This window comes from Coptis chinensis, chromosome 7, assembly GCF_015680905.1.
Source record: "Coptis chinensis isolate HL-2020 chromosome 7, ASM1568090v1, whole genome shotgun sequence".
Lineage (NCBI taxonomy): Eukaryota > Viridiplantae > Streptophyta > Magnoliopsida > Ranunculales > Ranunculaceae > Coptis > Coptis chinensis.
The window spans coordinates 11,480,339-11,497,599 of record NC_141462.1 but is presented as its reverse complement, the minus strand read 5'-3'; the positions used below and the strand labels follow the sequence as shown (position 1 = coordinate 11,497,599).

The 17,261-nt window shown below is 39.8% G+C and overlaps 1 long non-coding RNA gene across 1 annotated transcript; it reads left to right on the top strand.

Moving 5' to 3' along the window:
- Positions 1-6,645: 6,645 nt before the first annotated feature.
- LOC147486000 (uncharacterized) lies at positions 6,646-8,362 on the top strand. The gene is made up of 3 exons (XR_015203081.1): positions 6,646-6,705; positions 7,336-7,799; positions 8,027-8,362. It is a non-coding gene; the product is annotated as an uncharacterized LOC147486000 (long non-coding RNA).
- Positions 8,363-17,261: the final 8,899 nt, after the last annotated feature.

The following is a 17,261-nucleotide window of genomic DNA, read 5'->3' as shown; positions in this document are numbered from 1 at the left end:
CTTGGTAGGGGATTTGAATTTGGCAGAAGAAAGAAGAGACTCAGCCCGCATTCAGTTAGAAGAGTATCACAGGCGCTTACAGAGGCAATACAACAAGCGGGTCAAGCCGCGACAATTCCAAATAGAAGACTCCGTGCGCTGAGTGACCCCTAGTACAAAGAGGAGAAAGACGGAAAGTTGGGTCCAAATTGGGAAGGACCATACACCGTGGTGGAAGTAGGAGGGTCTGGCACTTACAAGTTACGAACAATGAAGGGCAAATTGATTAAAAAAAATGCCATGGAATATGAGAATGCTGAATTTTTTTTACAATTGAATGTAATGAAGGTACAGAGCAATGTATAGAGGTCCAGAGCAAAGGACTAGAGCTGTTTGTAAATATATAATACAACGACACTTTTGTGAAAAGATGTTTGCTTACTATGAATGATTTCTTAGTCAGACTATGGATCGCGGAATGTGAGGAGCACTTCAGAGTTAAGACCGAGCGGGGGACAAGAGGAGTTGCCCCAACAGGCCCCTTAGCCGAATAGAGGAACCCTTCACGGAGCGGGATGAACCCTTTGTGGATGGGGAGTATAACTACACCTGGGGCAAAGAGAGTGGTCCCCATCAGGCTAGTCCGCCCATCAGAGGGAGAGGCAGCGGAGGGGACGAGCCCTTCACTGACACAAATACCAAATTGAGCATGGGGTAAGATGAGTTGCCCCAGCAGGCATCAAGGCCTGGTTGAGCCCGCGGAGTGGGATGAGCCCTTCGCGGACGAGAAATACCCGAGACACATGGGGCAAAAAGAGTGGTCCATATCAGGCTGCTCCGCCCATCAGGGTAGAGGCAGTGGAGGGGACGAGCCCTTCGCTGACACTAACACCAGAGGGAGCCTGGAGCAAGAGGAGTTGCGCCAACAGGTATCATGGCTTGATTGAGCCCGCGGAGTGGGATGAGCCCTTCGTGGATGAGAAATACCCGAGACACATGGGGCAAAGAGAGTGGGCCACATCAGGGCTACCCGCCCATCAGGGTAGAGGCAGCAGAGGGGACGAGCCCTTCACTGACACTAACACCAAAAGGAGCCTGGAGCAAGAGGAGTTACGCCAGCAGGCGTCATGGCCTGATTGATCCCGCAGAGTGGGATGAGCCCTTCGCGGACGGGAAATACCCGAGACACATGGGGCAAAGAGAGTGGGCCACATCAGGTTGCTCTGCCCATCAGGGTAGAGGCAACGGAGGTGACGAGCACTTTGCTGACACTAACATCAGAGGGAGCCTCGAGCAAGATGAGTTGCGCCAACAGGCGTCATGACCAGATTGAGCCCGCAAAGTGGGATGAGCCCTTCGTGGACGAGAAATACCAGAGACACATGGGGCTAAAAGAGTGGTCCCCATCAGACTGCTCTACCCATCAGGGGAGAGGCAGCAGAAGAGACGAGCCCTTCGTTCGCACTAATACCAGAGGGAGCCTAGAGCAAGATGAGGTCCCCCAGCAGGCTTCATGGCCTGATTGATCCCGCGAAGTGGGATGAGCCCTTCGCGGTCGAGAAATGCAAGAGACACATGGGGCAAAGAGAGTGGTCCCCATCAGGCAGATCCGCCCAACAGAGAGAGATGCGGCGGAGGAGATGAGCCCTTCGTTGACGCAAAGACCAGATTGAGCCTGGGGCAAGATGAGGTGTCCCAACAGGCGTCATGGCCTGATTAAGCCCGCGGAGTGAGCTGAGCCCTTCGCGGATGAGAAATGCAAGATACACATGGGGCAAAGAGAGGTGTCCCTGGCAAGAAACACGACCTACCAAAGAGAAATTGGCCTATCAAGAATAGAGTAGCATGACAAGCTTCATGCTAAGGTAATTTGTAGATCTAACCACATACAAATGTCAAAGGGTAAAGGAACAAACATATTACACAAACTGAATTTAAGCGTCATAGCCACAAAGGCAAAATTCAAAGCAACAGTGAATCACAAGTCTGTACAAAATACCATACTACTATGGAGGAAGGGGAATGAGCTACAAAAATAGGGAATACAAGGCACTGAGACAAAAGAAAGGTTCCTAGACTACATCAAGTGCAGGTTCAGCAACATCTACTGTAGCGGCTTCTTCATCTGCCGCTGCCTGGTCTGCGGACTTCTCTGCTACACGGGGATCATGGATCACCTCGTTGATCGGCATAGTCTCCGCAATGGCATCAGTGATTTCGGGTGCAAGATTAGCGAACTTTTCAAGGAGGAGTCGCCTCTCCTGGAAGAGTCGCATGTGTTCTTCTTGGATCTTCTTCACCACCCTCTTATCAGCAAAGAGTTTGAAGCGTTCTTGTAGATTAGTCATATCCACCTGGTGCTGCTACAGAAGAGCTACGGATGCATCTTTATGTTGTTGTGTGAGGGCATCCAAACTTTCCTGGTGTTGCCGAGTGAGTGCCTCTAGATTTTCTTGATGTTGCTAAAGAAGCATTTCTCTTTGACGGCTCAAGCGGTCATTGACACTGTCCATGTATTGTTGGTGGGAGGACTCCGCGGACTTTAGTTCGTCCTGTGCCTTGAGCTTATCCAGATTGGTAGCTTCCAAATCTAATTGAAGGCGGGTACAAGTAGCCCGCAGTCCAGTAGTGTTGCTGAGTTCCTTCTCTAGAGAATCCACTTTAGCCTTGGCACCAAACAGGCCACGAACCATGTAAGAAATGTCTAGGCTTACCTAATATCGAAAAGAGAGTGGATAAATAAATAAATTAAAAAAAAAAAAAAAAAAAAAAAAAAAAAAAGATTGTACCTTCTCCCAGTTGGTATACAAGGAAGTTCGGTGCTGTTCAAACGAACCCCCATCCGCATAAGCCAGGTCCTTAGGCAAATGAGCACCATAAAATAAGGAGAAGGCCACGGCTGGGTTATCCAGAGCTGTGTCCGCAGTGTTCATTGTGCGATTGCTTACCTTAAAGATAGGGCAAAAGTCCTTAATGGTTACAATCTCAGACCCCGGACCGACAAGCAGAACTGGGTCTTTACCTGCCCGGCGTGTGTGGGGAGAAGAAACCGCCGTGGGAGCAGCTAGAGTAGTGGGGGCCGGCTCCTCGGACGTGGAGGTTCGCTGCCTTTTGGTTGGAGGTCCATCAACAGGAGCCCGCATTTCAGTGGACAGTACCTCCATCATGTCATCATCATCGGTATATCACTATCGAACAACTTTGCTTTATTGACATCCATGTTGTCTGAGGGTAAGAGAGGGGAGGTGTATTGATCGTCCCAAGTGGAGATAGAGCGGTAGGAAAGGACGTCTTCAAGTCGAGGAGGTAGGAGGATCGCGGGATTCAAAGGAGGCAGGGGAGTGGGAGGAGGTCCGGGGATGTGGATGGCGGGAAGAATGAGAGCGAGTCCTTTTCTTGGGAGGAGAGGCTCGGGGTCTCCGTTCCTTGGGTGGGGGAGGCGGATAAAAAGGAGCGGAATAACCACCTATGGTATGCAGTGCTGGGAGGGGCAACAAAGGAGTAGCGGTAGTTGGGTGGATAACCCAGGAGATCAGCTTGAGCAGGGCCGAGGCTACGAAGTCTTTCAAAAATAGGGCAAAAGAAACTGGAGTAGATTCCGGACTTTGAGTCCGGCCGCCAACCTGAAAAGAAGAATAACCACGGTTAGTTGGAAACAGAGAACACACATCGGGAAAGAAGGAAAGAGCTATGATACTCACCACGGGATTGGAAGGCGAGATGGTTAAGAGTTAAGTCAGAAGGAATGTCCGTGGACAGGAAATTCCCCGATACATATAGCGGATAGTGATGCCACACTTTATCTAAGGTTGTGACACGAAGAACAAAAGATTGTTTCTTGGGGCGTACGTAGAAAGACTAATACCCTACACTAACAACTTTGGTACTTGTCTTGATATAATATTGAGAGAAGATATTGCGGCCCTTAATCTTGGGTTCTCCTATCCTATTGTAGGAGTTCGCGGCATACATTATTCTCTAGAAATTTCCTATGCCTTGACAGGGGGGAATGTTGAAATGATTACATACCTTGACATCCAGGAGAGTGAGGGGAAGCTGTAGACAGGAAACTATTTGACCTACAGTAATAACCACGTACCCCAGACGGCGGAGAAACCAAGTGGGGATAGTAGGTGACAGAGGGCACGTGTTCCATTACTATATTGGCCGGAACCCCATAGGCCGCCCTAATTACGTTCAAATTAGGTCTACGGCAGCAAGAAGGGGGTAGCAATAAGGGGACAAGATGCCCAGAAGTGGAGGGGATAGCAGCCGGGGCAAGAGGTGGGGGAGACATTATACCAGCGGATCGGGTAGAGGAGGAGTCACCGGATCCGGAGTCCGACATTGGAAAAAGAGATGAACAAACTCGAGATCTTGGACAAACTCAAAAATAGTTCAAACTAAAGAAAATAAACCCTAGAAAATGTACCGAGCGAAGGGAGAAGAGAGGTGATTAGCCTGAAGCGAGTGTCCGGCGGAGAAGAGAATCCTAAAGAGACCGGTACCAGAGAGACCAATGAAGAACACGCAAGCTGGAGAGGGATCAGAAAAGAGAAAGTTGGCAAAGCGGGAAGAAAGCAAAAGAAGGGGATGGAAACAAAATGAAATGAGGGAGGAAGGAGAAAGAGCGGAATTTAAATAGGAAGAAAGCAAAAGAAGGGGATGGAAACAAAATGAAATGAGGGAGGAAGGAGAAAGAGCGGAATTTAAATAGGGCGAGGGCAAAAGAGGAATTTCAGGGGGGTGAGAAAATCGAAGAGTCGGCAGGTGCTCTAGCCAGAGGTTGACGCGTGGAAGCTCGAGAAATGAAGGGTTGCAGAAAAAACGCGGCGTGATGATTGCACCTCACATCACAGCATACCGATGAGGAGAAAGCTTAGCTGGAAAGGTAATGAATCGGTAGGAGTTCTCAACCCCGGGCCACTTAAACGACCGCGGAGTCAAGAAGGGGCATCTGTAGTAGCCAAATAATGAGAAGTGGACTAAGTCAAGGGAAACAGGGTGTAACTTAATAAGAGAAGTCGAGGAGTATGGGATCGTGTCCGCAAAACCCTAGACTGCGGACGTGGCATGTGTACGATAGGAAGGGGAACCGAAGGATGTGATGACAGATGGACGACCCAGATGGGGAGAGAGGTATAAAGAGGAAAGGATAGGGAAAAGCAGAGGAGGCCGCACAGAGAAACGAGGAGAGGAAAGAGAGAATTGGTTCTAGAGCGAATTCAGTTCTGAAATCATTATCTCGGGTTTGAGGTTCATATAGGAAGCATCTGTATTCTACTGTTGCATCGTAGTCAACAATAGCATACTAAGTTTTGTATCATTAGCTATAAGTTTTGGTTCTTGATTGATTGTAGCATAGAATTTGCTAGAGTGATCTATGGTTTCGAGCTAAGTGGCAATTGCAAAGTTGGTTGAACCGATGGTTATTCAGTTCAAACTTCAAACATTGTATAAAGTTTTGTATCAATTGCTTCTGTTTCTGACTTTCTGCGATACGTTACTCGCCAATTAGCACATGTTGCCAGCAACTTAGTCATTGGCATTGCTGGAATATCACTACAAGGTATAGCAAAAAAAAAAAACCGACAATAAAAATCAGTGTTTTATTTAGCCATGTGTATATAAAATTCACCATCAAAATGTACTCTTCATTTCAACATTTATTTCTGTTACGTAAAGATATAACAGATTCATTTCAGCATCTTTTTTGGTTGGGTAAATATATAATGTATTGAATGTAACCCGACTTGAGCACACTTCCACTGCCTGCCATGGCGTTCTATTTTACATTATTTGCATGAGGAGAGCCTGGGAGGTGTATGGTCTTCCACTGTTTGCACCATGTAAGTGAGTTTCTCTCTCACATTTGTATCTCATTTACACCCTTATCAATAAAATTTACTTATATCAACTTAACAAAACAAGGCTGTTTTCTGACTCGCGGTTGGGATTCGATTTCAGGGGGTATAAATCGAAGGTCGGGATGAGTTACACAATAACAGCGTGAGGTGGATTAGAAATTAATTAGAGTATTAATTATGAAATTAAACAAAAAAATTCTTCGTCTTCTCCAAACTTCCTTGAGTTCCTTCGCCCTCTCAATTCTCCACTTTAAGTCTCCCCCTAAAAATAAAATCAGCAATCGTTCTCTCTCTCTCTCTCCAAATTGAGTTCTCTCATTAGAACAAATTCCATCCATTCATAGGAAGAATTTGTTCAATTTTTTTTATTATTGATAAGCTTTATTCGTGTTTTTGTAATGATATATGATAACTATAATTCATGATTTATCAATTTTCAAACCACTCCCCTCTATTTTCATCTTCTTCCTTTCTTCACTCACACAAGCCTAGAAAAATTCCACTTATGCTCCATTCCACTTCTAATCTTTATCATGCCAACTACCAATTCCCCTTCTCCTCTAAAAAATCTAGGTGTTAGTAATCTTCCTCCCTCCATCTAGGCTACCACAAAAAATTCTTTCGGCACTCTCTCTCTCTTTTTGAATTTCATGAAAGTTCTCTTTCTTCTCTCTCTCTATCTCTCTCTTGGAACTGAAGAGTGTTTTCTTTAATATTTCCATGTTAATTAATTTATTTATTTGAGAATGTTCTCATTATATGGCTTCTCTAGTTCTTCCTCTTTATTAATTATGTTTTGCAGGATTATTTTCGTGCACGGAGATTAGTCTTTCAAAGATATCAACTGTAAATAAGCCAGGTCTATTTTGTATTTTATACTGACTTAATTTTGCTATTTTTATTTGAGTTGATTTGTTTCTTGCTGTGATAATCAGTAATTGTTACTACATATAATGGTTTTCATTTTGATCATTTTTTGCTTTCATATCTTTCAAGGTTTATCTATTTGATTTTTTTCATTTGCACTTACTCTGAAATTGTAGTTCCAAATTTTAATATATTTTTCATTTATGACTACTTAGTTGATTTGATAACATAAAATCCATAAGGTAAAATGAACAATCGTATGCTATTTGTTCTTCAAAAAAGAAGGTTCCAAAGAGGTTGCAATTCGATAAACTCTGTCCAAGTTCAGAGCTTCTTATATATATTCCCTAGCAGTTTACTCTCTTTAAATATAACTAGTACTTTGATAATTCTTTGACTCTTTTCGCCTTTTCGGCATCCTTTTTTTTTTGCAAAGGGGTTTATCGATTATCTATAAAAGAGAACCGATGGGGACTTTTGATTTTCATTTTAAAATTTTGTTATTTAGTAAGACATGCATAGTTCTTGAAGTCATTAGCCACATCGTTTTATAAACCAAGTTTATGATTTCTATGTTCAGTGGCAACTTGACTGGGTCATTTGTTCATTTTTCCTTGAATAGGTCATTACACATGTCGTCTTGCTTCCAGCTTGCCACAATTGAAAAGTCAGATCCCTTTGACTAGGTAATTTGACATGTATGTTTCTCTATCTACATTTCTTTTATTGCTCTGCTTACATTGTTGTAGTGCATTGCTTAAATAATGTTTTGAGGGCATTGGTCTTTAGTTAATTATGAATCAAGGGTCAAAACCGAAGACACGTGTAAAATTAGAAAAGAAGTAATGAGTAAACCTGCCCTTTCTTGATTCCAATCAACCCTTCGGGTTCTTAAAATTAGAAAAGAATTACGTGTTTACCTTCTTCGACAAAACTCTTTACATTTGCTCAATTCTCAACATAATTAGCAGTTTGACCGAATAGTCATTCTCTCTTCTCCAATTCACCAAACTTCTACAGATCTCTCTCCCGGCTATTACCAATGCCATTGTCTTCTTCACCAAAGCCAATTGATGCATTTACAAGGTAAAGTTTCTATCCTCTTTTCTTCTTTTGCTTCGGTTATTCTTTATTCTCAAATTTTAAATGGTTTATGTTTTGGGTCTCACATAACTATGAAACTGTTTACTTGAAATTGTGCAACCAGTGATTCGTTTGTTTTTTATAGCTCAACTTGCGGTTGCACGATTTTCATTGGATGGGCTATTGCTTCATAGTTTTCATCTCTTCTAACGGCTGGGATTTAGTTTCAGGGGTATAAATCGAGGGTCGGGACGACTGCCACGATGACAGCTTGTGAGTTGGATTGGAAATTAATTAGATTATTAATTGTGAAATTAAACAAAAAAATCCCTTCTTTTCTCCGAACTTCCGTCTCCCTCTCAATTCTCCACTTTACGTCTCCTCCCTTTCGATTAAAAAAATAGAGGCCATTTAATTAGATGCTTTAAAAAAAAAAACCCAACCGTCCCAACGTTAAAACCCCCGCAAACTTCCCACCAATTTAAACAACAAAACTCTTCGTTCTCCATCTCCCTCTTTGGTTTTTCTTCTTTTTCCTTCTTCAAACCCAACCTATTCAAATCAGGTATGAATGTTTTGCTTTTTTCTTTTGTTTTTTTAGGAAATAGGAACAATGGTTTTGAACTTGCTTCGTTGTCGTTGTGGTATCTCTCATCGTCTCTAATCATTTTTCAAGTATTAACAATGAGCAAATTAAAGAGCATTGACATCAGAGGCTGCAGGTATCCAGCAAACCTCCACTCACTTGCATACGGTTGGGTGGAGTCAAATTCAGATTCAACAAAGCGTCATCCCTTCAATATTATTGGCATCGGCACTAGAGTCTATGGATCGTAAAGTATTGCCAAACTCTGGGAAAAGTAGACAAACCGTGAGTCATGCTCTTTAGTAAGTTTGTTCTGATCTCCCACTTTAGGACTTTTAGCTCAAGTGCTTACACCCTAGAATAGAGCAAGTAAGAAATCATTTTTGGATTATGAATCATTTAATTAGTCTCGATGGCTCATTACCTCTTTATGAAATTTGTCCTCGACCCATTTTTTTAAACAATTAAAAAAAAATGAATATTTGAAATATAAATATCTCAAACATCACTTGGTTCAATTGTCTAAAACCCTATATGCGGAGGTGGATACAACACAAATCAAAACCTAAAACCCACATCATAAACAATCTTAACCACAAATTCAATCTCCAAAAATTCTCTTTATTACTTTATACAAGTCTATCTTCCATAAAAACATCAATATAATATTTAAGAATAATGGTCCTCAACATCGTATTCTCATGTCATACTAAAATGTAAACTACGTTATTACATCATTCAATAAGAATCGGACCTAAAAGAAAAACTAACGGATTTCGCTCCAGGGCAAGAATCCAAATCAAACGCCAGGGTTCCAGCGCCTTCCACCTATGTTCCTAAGAACACACCCACGTTGCAAAAACAAAGCAAACATGGGTCGACAAATTGAATTCTTTGGTATGAGTGAACTAAAACACATATAAACATTTCAAATTCTTACTTATCCCACTAACACTTTAAATCTATCATAACCTAACCATTCCAAATTTTTAGTTAGTCTATCTCAAATCCAAGCATAGTTTTCTTCCCAAAGCAAAACTTTCATTTTATTAAATTCCATCTTATTAACTCATTCTAATAACTCTTTTTAATATCTAAATAATCAATTATACTTTTACCGATATCCGGCCATTTGTATAAAGGGTAGGACGGGTCCCTCAAGACAAAATATTATTAAGTCCTACCCTCCCCGCGAAAGAAAGTTAGAACTTGTATATATAACATATGTAGATATTCTATATGTATTCAAAGGTAAACCTAAAGACACTCATTTATAAACAAAACCATTTCTCTTATCAATTAATCAATTACTTTTCTTATACACCCACCTTTTAGTACTCTTTCCACGATTTGCACTCCACACATTTGCTAAATCACACATTCGCTGTGTCTCTCTAGAATACCACAATATCATAGCCATCTCCGGGCTTTCATACACATATTTCCAACTTTTGGGCAAGAAAAACTCAGTCATTCACAAGACATTCAATGAATAATCTATCATATCACTAATTCGTCATTCGTTCGACATTCAACGAACGGGTCATTCCACATTCATTGAGGAACCCAATCCTACATTCGTCACATTCGAGGAATCAACTAACCGAAAGGCGAATACCTTAGTTCCTCTTTTGGCGATTAACTTCAATCACGGTCATTCACAAGACATTCAATGATTCATTCACAAGACATTCAATGAATACCCTTATATAACATTAACGGGCCATTTAAGACATTCAATAAATGCCCACCTATATATGGCGTCATCGGTCATAAACTCGGTTAAAAACTTGAAGTGGAGAGTTAAAAGGGCGCGGTAAGTTTTGTTTACGATTATTGTATTTTATTAGATGATTATTTCGAGAGCGTAGAAAAATCTTAATTCAATTATTTTTGGTTTTACGCGTTATTAATTTTAAATGAATGTATAATTAATAACTATAAGCGTTATTATCAAAAAGGTGAAAAATCACAAAGAAGAAATACACGCATACACAAGTATATTCATAAAGGTCCACCTTTAAATCAAACATCTTAATAGTCCAGACTTATTCTAATGAATGCAAAAGCATAATTTTATTCAAATTTTCGGGTCAACTGGTCAAAGTCAACCCTGGTCAAAGTCAACAGTCAACTCTGGTCAAAGTCAACAGTCAACTCTGGTCAACAGTCAACTCTGGTCAACAGTCAATATTGGTCAACCTAGCCTAAAATCCAAAAACCCAAAAGCCCAAAGACAAAAGCCCATAGTCTAAAAAAAAAACAAAACAAACACATATAGCCCACCACGATTTGGCCCAAGCCCAAATCGTGGTCACTGTTCATCTCCTTCTTCACTAATTTCAAACAACCACCACCGACCACCACACAGCCACCACCGGCCACCTATAAATAAAACCAACCCAGCGGTTTGGTTCAGGGAGAAAAACCCTCTCTACCCATATCAACAATTCACCATTCTGTTATACTGCCAAAATCGACCGACTCCATTAAAGCTCTCTGTAAAGCTCCAATGATCCACTCTCCAACACCCAATCCACCACCAACAATCCCCCTCAACCCAACAACATATCCTCACAACAAAATCTAAACAAAACGCATCCAAACAAAACCAACCCAAACAATCAAAAACGCAGGACGGTTTGGTCACCATTGAAGCTCTTCCGGAGCTTCAACAGCACCCCCAATCCTCATCCCAACAGCACCCTATTCAACCTCAACAATCACGATCAACTAACAGCCCACATAACCACAGTTCATCCATCCCAACAACAGAAAAGTCCAGTAAAACTATACAGACCGAATTCTAATGAAAAACAAGAAAGGGCGTTTTGGGTTATGAGGTTTACGCCCTTAACCACCGGTGTCGAGTCTTCGACATCTCAAAGCTAAATTCGTCATAGTTTTATGTACTGTATTGTTAAAAAAAAACGTATCTAACATAGTCTACAGAGTCGGCACCTTAACAGAGTTTTACAGTACTGTGACATTCGTATAACTCGGTCGACACCATTAAAGAGGTTTACACTGTATCAATTCTGGAAACAGTATTACTGGGATAAATAGCATAAGCACATATAACAAGAAAAACTTCAGACTACTCACAGTTAAAAACGAACAGCTCAACGAATTTCTCCGAGTCCGAGCCATGGCTCCTCCTCCTCCAGAATCCAAATTTTCATCTCGCCCATTTTTTAATATATTATTATATTCTGAACCCTATTTTAAAAAAGTGTTTATATCTTTGGGTCCAAACCCAGCCCCAACACGTATTTCGGGCCCAAAACCAAGCCCGCGTATCCCGAGTCCATCCAAATGAATTTTTAAAATAAACAATTAAATTAATTAATTAAATGAAAAATATTATAATAAAAACGGGGTGTTATAATATACACACCTTAAAAGGATCTCGTCCCGAGATTCAAGGTAGAGTGTAGATTAACCAAACAACAGTACGTCAAACAATAAAAATGAGACATACGTGTATACGTAAGTATACACACCTTAAAAGGAATACACATATACAATATCATATAGGTAGACATACTAATATGCAAAACACATACTTTGAAAGTGTGCCTATATACGTATTGAACCCAAGAAATCATGATATATCGCTAAAGATATAACAACTCAAAAAGAAATAAACATAATTAGTTTATTCAATTACCAACACTTAATTAAAATCATTCTTTCACAGTTTAGCAAAACCCATATTCTTCAAATTAAGTCATACTAAGAAGGCAATGTAGTTCCTCTCACACCGAGGCAATCAGTTCCTCTCTTAGTATTTCCCAACTAGTTCAAGCGTTCCACATTTAATATACATTTAATAATTTCATTTTCCAACAATCTTCTCGGTCAAATCTTTTCACTAAAAAAAACTCAAAAATTCCATCCACCATCTTGGTGTAAAAAAAAATTTAACCTTTTCTCAGTGGTCTCACAAACACCACATGTTGAAAAAGCGATAGGTGATTCATATCATCAACGATCTATACTATGTCCACCATCACATAGGATCAAACACCTGATGTGATGTATGCATCTTGGCTCACACACCAACGATATGCAAGTATACACCTTTCACACACCAACGATGCATACTAACTCTCTACCATCACATAGGATCAAACACATTAACGATGTGTGGTATTTACTGGATCACACTCCAACGATGTACATGTACACTTTGGATCAAACTCCAACGATGCATCTGAGAGAGATGTTATGTATATTGGATCACACACCAACGATATACATAACTTGGACAATATCAAATATTTCAAATCCAACCTTTATCAAAGGGTTTCCTTATTCCTTGGATAATTCCAATTTACTCAAATATGAAATTTTAAAATACCAATTTCTTATTTAACCAATACTTACTTAAAATCGAAACTCTCTGTTATGAAAACAACACTATAACATCTTTGAACAATTTCAATTATAAATTTCATAAGAAACTAACTATTAAAACAACCAAAGATTTTATTTTCATAATCATACGATACTTGCTTACATGCTAAGTACCAATAAAGGAAACTAGCAAACAACAAATTCAAACATACCTAACATTAACCCGGTCGCGGTTCTTTCCCATAGTGTCCCAATCGTCCACATTTATAACACTTGCCTACTAGTTCATTTGGTTTAGAACATCTTGAATAGTATGTCCAAATAGTTCAAACAATTACCATCAAATCTCTTTAGCGAAGCACTTTCGGCGTCCTTATCCACATGCTTACTTGTTTGCCTATTATATGGGTGATGCCGACTTTTTCTCGCCCTTGACGTGGTGACTAGAAATAAGGTGTACCGGGCTTGTTTTGGGGCATTCTCTTTAATCTTCTCATTTAGGGTTTATTACCCAATTGTTCATATCTTAATGCCAAATCTAACACGCGATCGAAAGTTTGAATCAAAGGGTATCAAATAACTTCGATAGATATGGCTCTAGTCCCGCGGATGAACCGGTTCTTCTTTACTTGGGTATCTACTAGATAAGGAGCATACCTCGATAGTTCATTGAACTTAGTCACATAATTTTTCCTCCCTTGGGTCGGATGAAAGAATTCCTCAATTAATTGCTCTTTAACAAAGATTAGGAACAAACCTTCCCTCAATCTTACTCCGGAAATCCTCCCAAGTCATATTTCCCACATCCACATTATCCTTGATAGACCTCCACTAAAATAAAGTTCGGTGAGAAGCCAACTCCTCGCTACGCACCTCAAATTGAGTTGCATCTTAGCAAACACGGACTCACACATAGTAACCCGTTTCGGCATCAATGGCCCCTTTCTCTCCCTTGAACCGGCCTCCTAAAGTTATAAAATTTTTTTGTTTCTCCTAGCAAAAGGATCCCCTAGATTAGCATGTTGACCCCTCCGAATAGTTTCCACCAACCGAAGTTAATATAGCTCCCAAATCGGTAGATATAGTATTACTTCCGATTACCCGAACGTCATTGTCATCTCACCATCACCTTAAAACAAAATGGACTTCTATTAGTACTTCAAACATCTTAAACTCAAACACACCCAACCAATCACCACATTCGAGGATCACCTAGACCTTCCAAATCTAAATTTAACCTAAGCTCGATACCAAAATGTCACGGCCCGATTTTCTAAACAATTAAAAAATGAATATTTGAAATATAAATATCTCAAACATCACTTGGTTCAATTATCAAAACAGGAAGCTATGGCCGAGGTGGATACAACACAAATCAAAACCTAAAACCCACATCATAAAACAATCTTAACCACAAATTCAATCTCCAAAAATTCTCTTTATTACTTTATACAAGTCTATCTTCCATAAAAACATCAATATAATATTCTAAGAATAATGAGGTCCTCAACATCGTATTCTCATGTCATACTAAAATGTAAACTACGTTATTACATCATTCCAATAAGAATCGGACCTAAAAGAAAACTAACGGACCGCTCGGGCAAGAATCCAAATGATTCGCTTTTCCACCTATGTTCCTAAGAACACACCCACGTTCTTAAAAAAACAAAGCAAATACTAAAATTGAAATTCTTTGGTATGAGATAAACTAAACACATATAAACATTTCAAATTCTTACTTATCCCACTAACACTTTAAATCTATCATAACCTAACCATTCTCACCGACTTGGAAGGCGGTGGTTAGTCATCTCAAACGGCATAGTTTCTTCCCAAGCAAAACTTTCATTTTATTAAATTCCATCTTATTAACTCATTCTAATAACTCCTTTTTAATATCTAAATAATGGAATTATCTTTACCGATATCCGCCACACAGATGTAAAGGGTAGGACCGGCGTCCCTCAAGACAAAATATTATTAAGTCTACCCCTCCCGAAAAGAAAGTTAGAACTTGTATATATAACATATGTAGATATTCTATATGTATTCAAAGGTAAACCCAAAACTCGTATAAACAAAACCATTTCTCTTATCAATTAATCAATTACTTTTCTTATACACCCACCTTTTAAGTACCTCTTTCCACGATTTTTGACTCCACACATTTGCCTAAATCACACATTCTCATGCCTCTCGAATACCACAATATCATAGCCCATCTCTACGGGCTTTTCATACATATATTCCATACCTCTTTGGCACAAACTCGGTCATTCATGGCACATTCAATGAATACCTATCATATCACTAATCCGGGTCATTCATGGCACATTCAATGAATGCCCGGGTCATTCGCGGCATCGAGGAATACCCAATCCTACATTCCCTATTCGAGGGAAAACTAACCAAAGGTGAATATGGATTTCTCTTGGGTATCAATTTCTAATCCGGTCATTCACAAGACATTCATGAATACGAGGTCATTCATTCGTAGACATTCGATGAATCTTTTATATAACACTAACGGGCCATTTATGGCACATTCAATAAATGCCCACCTATATATGACGCGTCATCGGTCGTAAACTCAATTCTAAAACTTGAGGTGGAGAGTTCTAAAGGGTGCGGTAAGTTTTGTTTACGATTATTGTATTTTATTAAGATAGATTATTTCGTAGAACGTAGAAAATCTTAATTCAATTATTTTTGGTTTTACGCGTTATTAATTTTTTAATGAATGTATAAGTCATTAATAACAGATCGCCAAAAGTGTATCATGGCGAAAAATCACAAAGCGGTAATACACGCGTACAAGTGATATTCATAAAGGTCCTAGCTTTAAATCAAACATGCTAATAGTCCTAGACTTATTCTAATATACCTAAGCATAATTTTAGGAAAAAGTCAAATTTTCGGGTCAACTGGTCAAAGTCAACAGTCAACTCTGGTCAAAGTCAACAGTCAACTCTGGTCAACAGTCAACTCTGGTCAACCTAGCCTACAATCCAAAAACCCAAAAGCCCAAAGACAAAAGCCCATAGTCTAAAAATAAAAAAACAAAACAAACACATATAGCCCACCACGATTTGGCCCAAGCCCAAATCGTGGTCACTGTTCATCTCCTTCTTCACTAATTTCAAACAACCACCACCGACCACCACACAGCCACCACCGGCCACCTATAAATAAAACCAACCCAGCGGTTTGGTTCAGGGAGAAAAACCCTCTCTACCCATATCAACAATTCACCATTCTGTTATACTGCCAAAATCGACCGACTCCATTAAAGCTCTCTGTAAAGCTCCAATGATCCACTCTCCAACACCCAATCCACCACCAACAATCCCCCTCAACCCAACAATATATCCTCACAACAAAATCTAAACAAAACGCATCCAAACAAAACCAACCCAAACAATCAAAAACGCAGGACGGTTTGGTCACCATTGAAGCTCTTCCGGAGCTTCAACAGCACCCCCAATCCTCATCCCAACAGCACCCTATTCAACCTCAACAATCACGATCAACTAACAGCCCACATAACCACAGTTCATCCATCCCAACAACATAAAAGTCCAGTAAAACTATACAGACCGAATTCTAATGAAAAACAAGAAAGGGCGTTTTGGGTTATGAGGTTTACGCCCTTAACCACCGGTGTCGAGTCTTCGACATCTCAAAGCTAAATTCGTCATAGTTTTATGTACTGTATTGTTAAAAAAAAACGTATCTAACATAGTCTACAGAGTCGGCACCTTAACAGAGTTTTACATTACTGTGACATTCGTATAACTCGGTCGACACCATTAAAGAGGTTTACACTGTATCAATTCTGGAAACAGTATTACTGGGATAAATAGCATAAGCACATATAACAAGAAAAACTTCAGACTACTCACAGTTAAAAACGAACAGCTCCAACGAATTTCTCCGAGTCCGAGCCGTAAGAAATCCAGAACTTTCATCTCTTTTTAATATATTATTATATTCTCGAACCCTATTTTACAGAAAAAGTGTTTATATCTTGGGTGAAAAAGAGCTCAACATACTTCCAAAACAAAGAGGCCCGCGTATCCCGAGTCGAAAATCCGGCCTAATTTTAAAATAAACAATTAAATTAATTAATTAAATAGAAAAATACGTATAATAAAACACGGGGTGTTATACTCTTTCTTCATTCCAGATTGGTCCTCTTCTTCCATTATTAGTGGCATGTTTGGTCTACTGATGAATTCTTTTAGTTTGGTCCTCCTTTAAATTTAATTCAATATTAGTTGTACTCCATTTTCGAAACTCTTTGTGCATGCTCTTCAAGTAGTGGGAATGGGGTAACATGATGTGATTTGGTGGAACACAGTTTCAACGTTGTTGTTAAATAACTTTTAATGGGCATGTTGATTTTACTTTGCATACTGTGTATTTGATTTCAATGATCATGTTTTAATTTCCCTGTGTCCAGAAAGGAAGGAAGAAAGAAAGACCTATTTAACCTCTTTCGCGTAATCTCTTCGAAT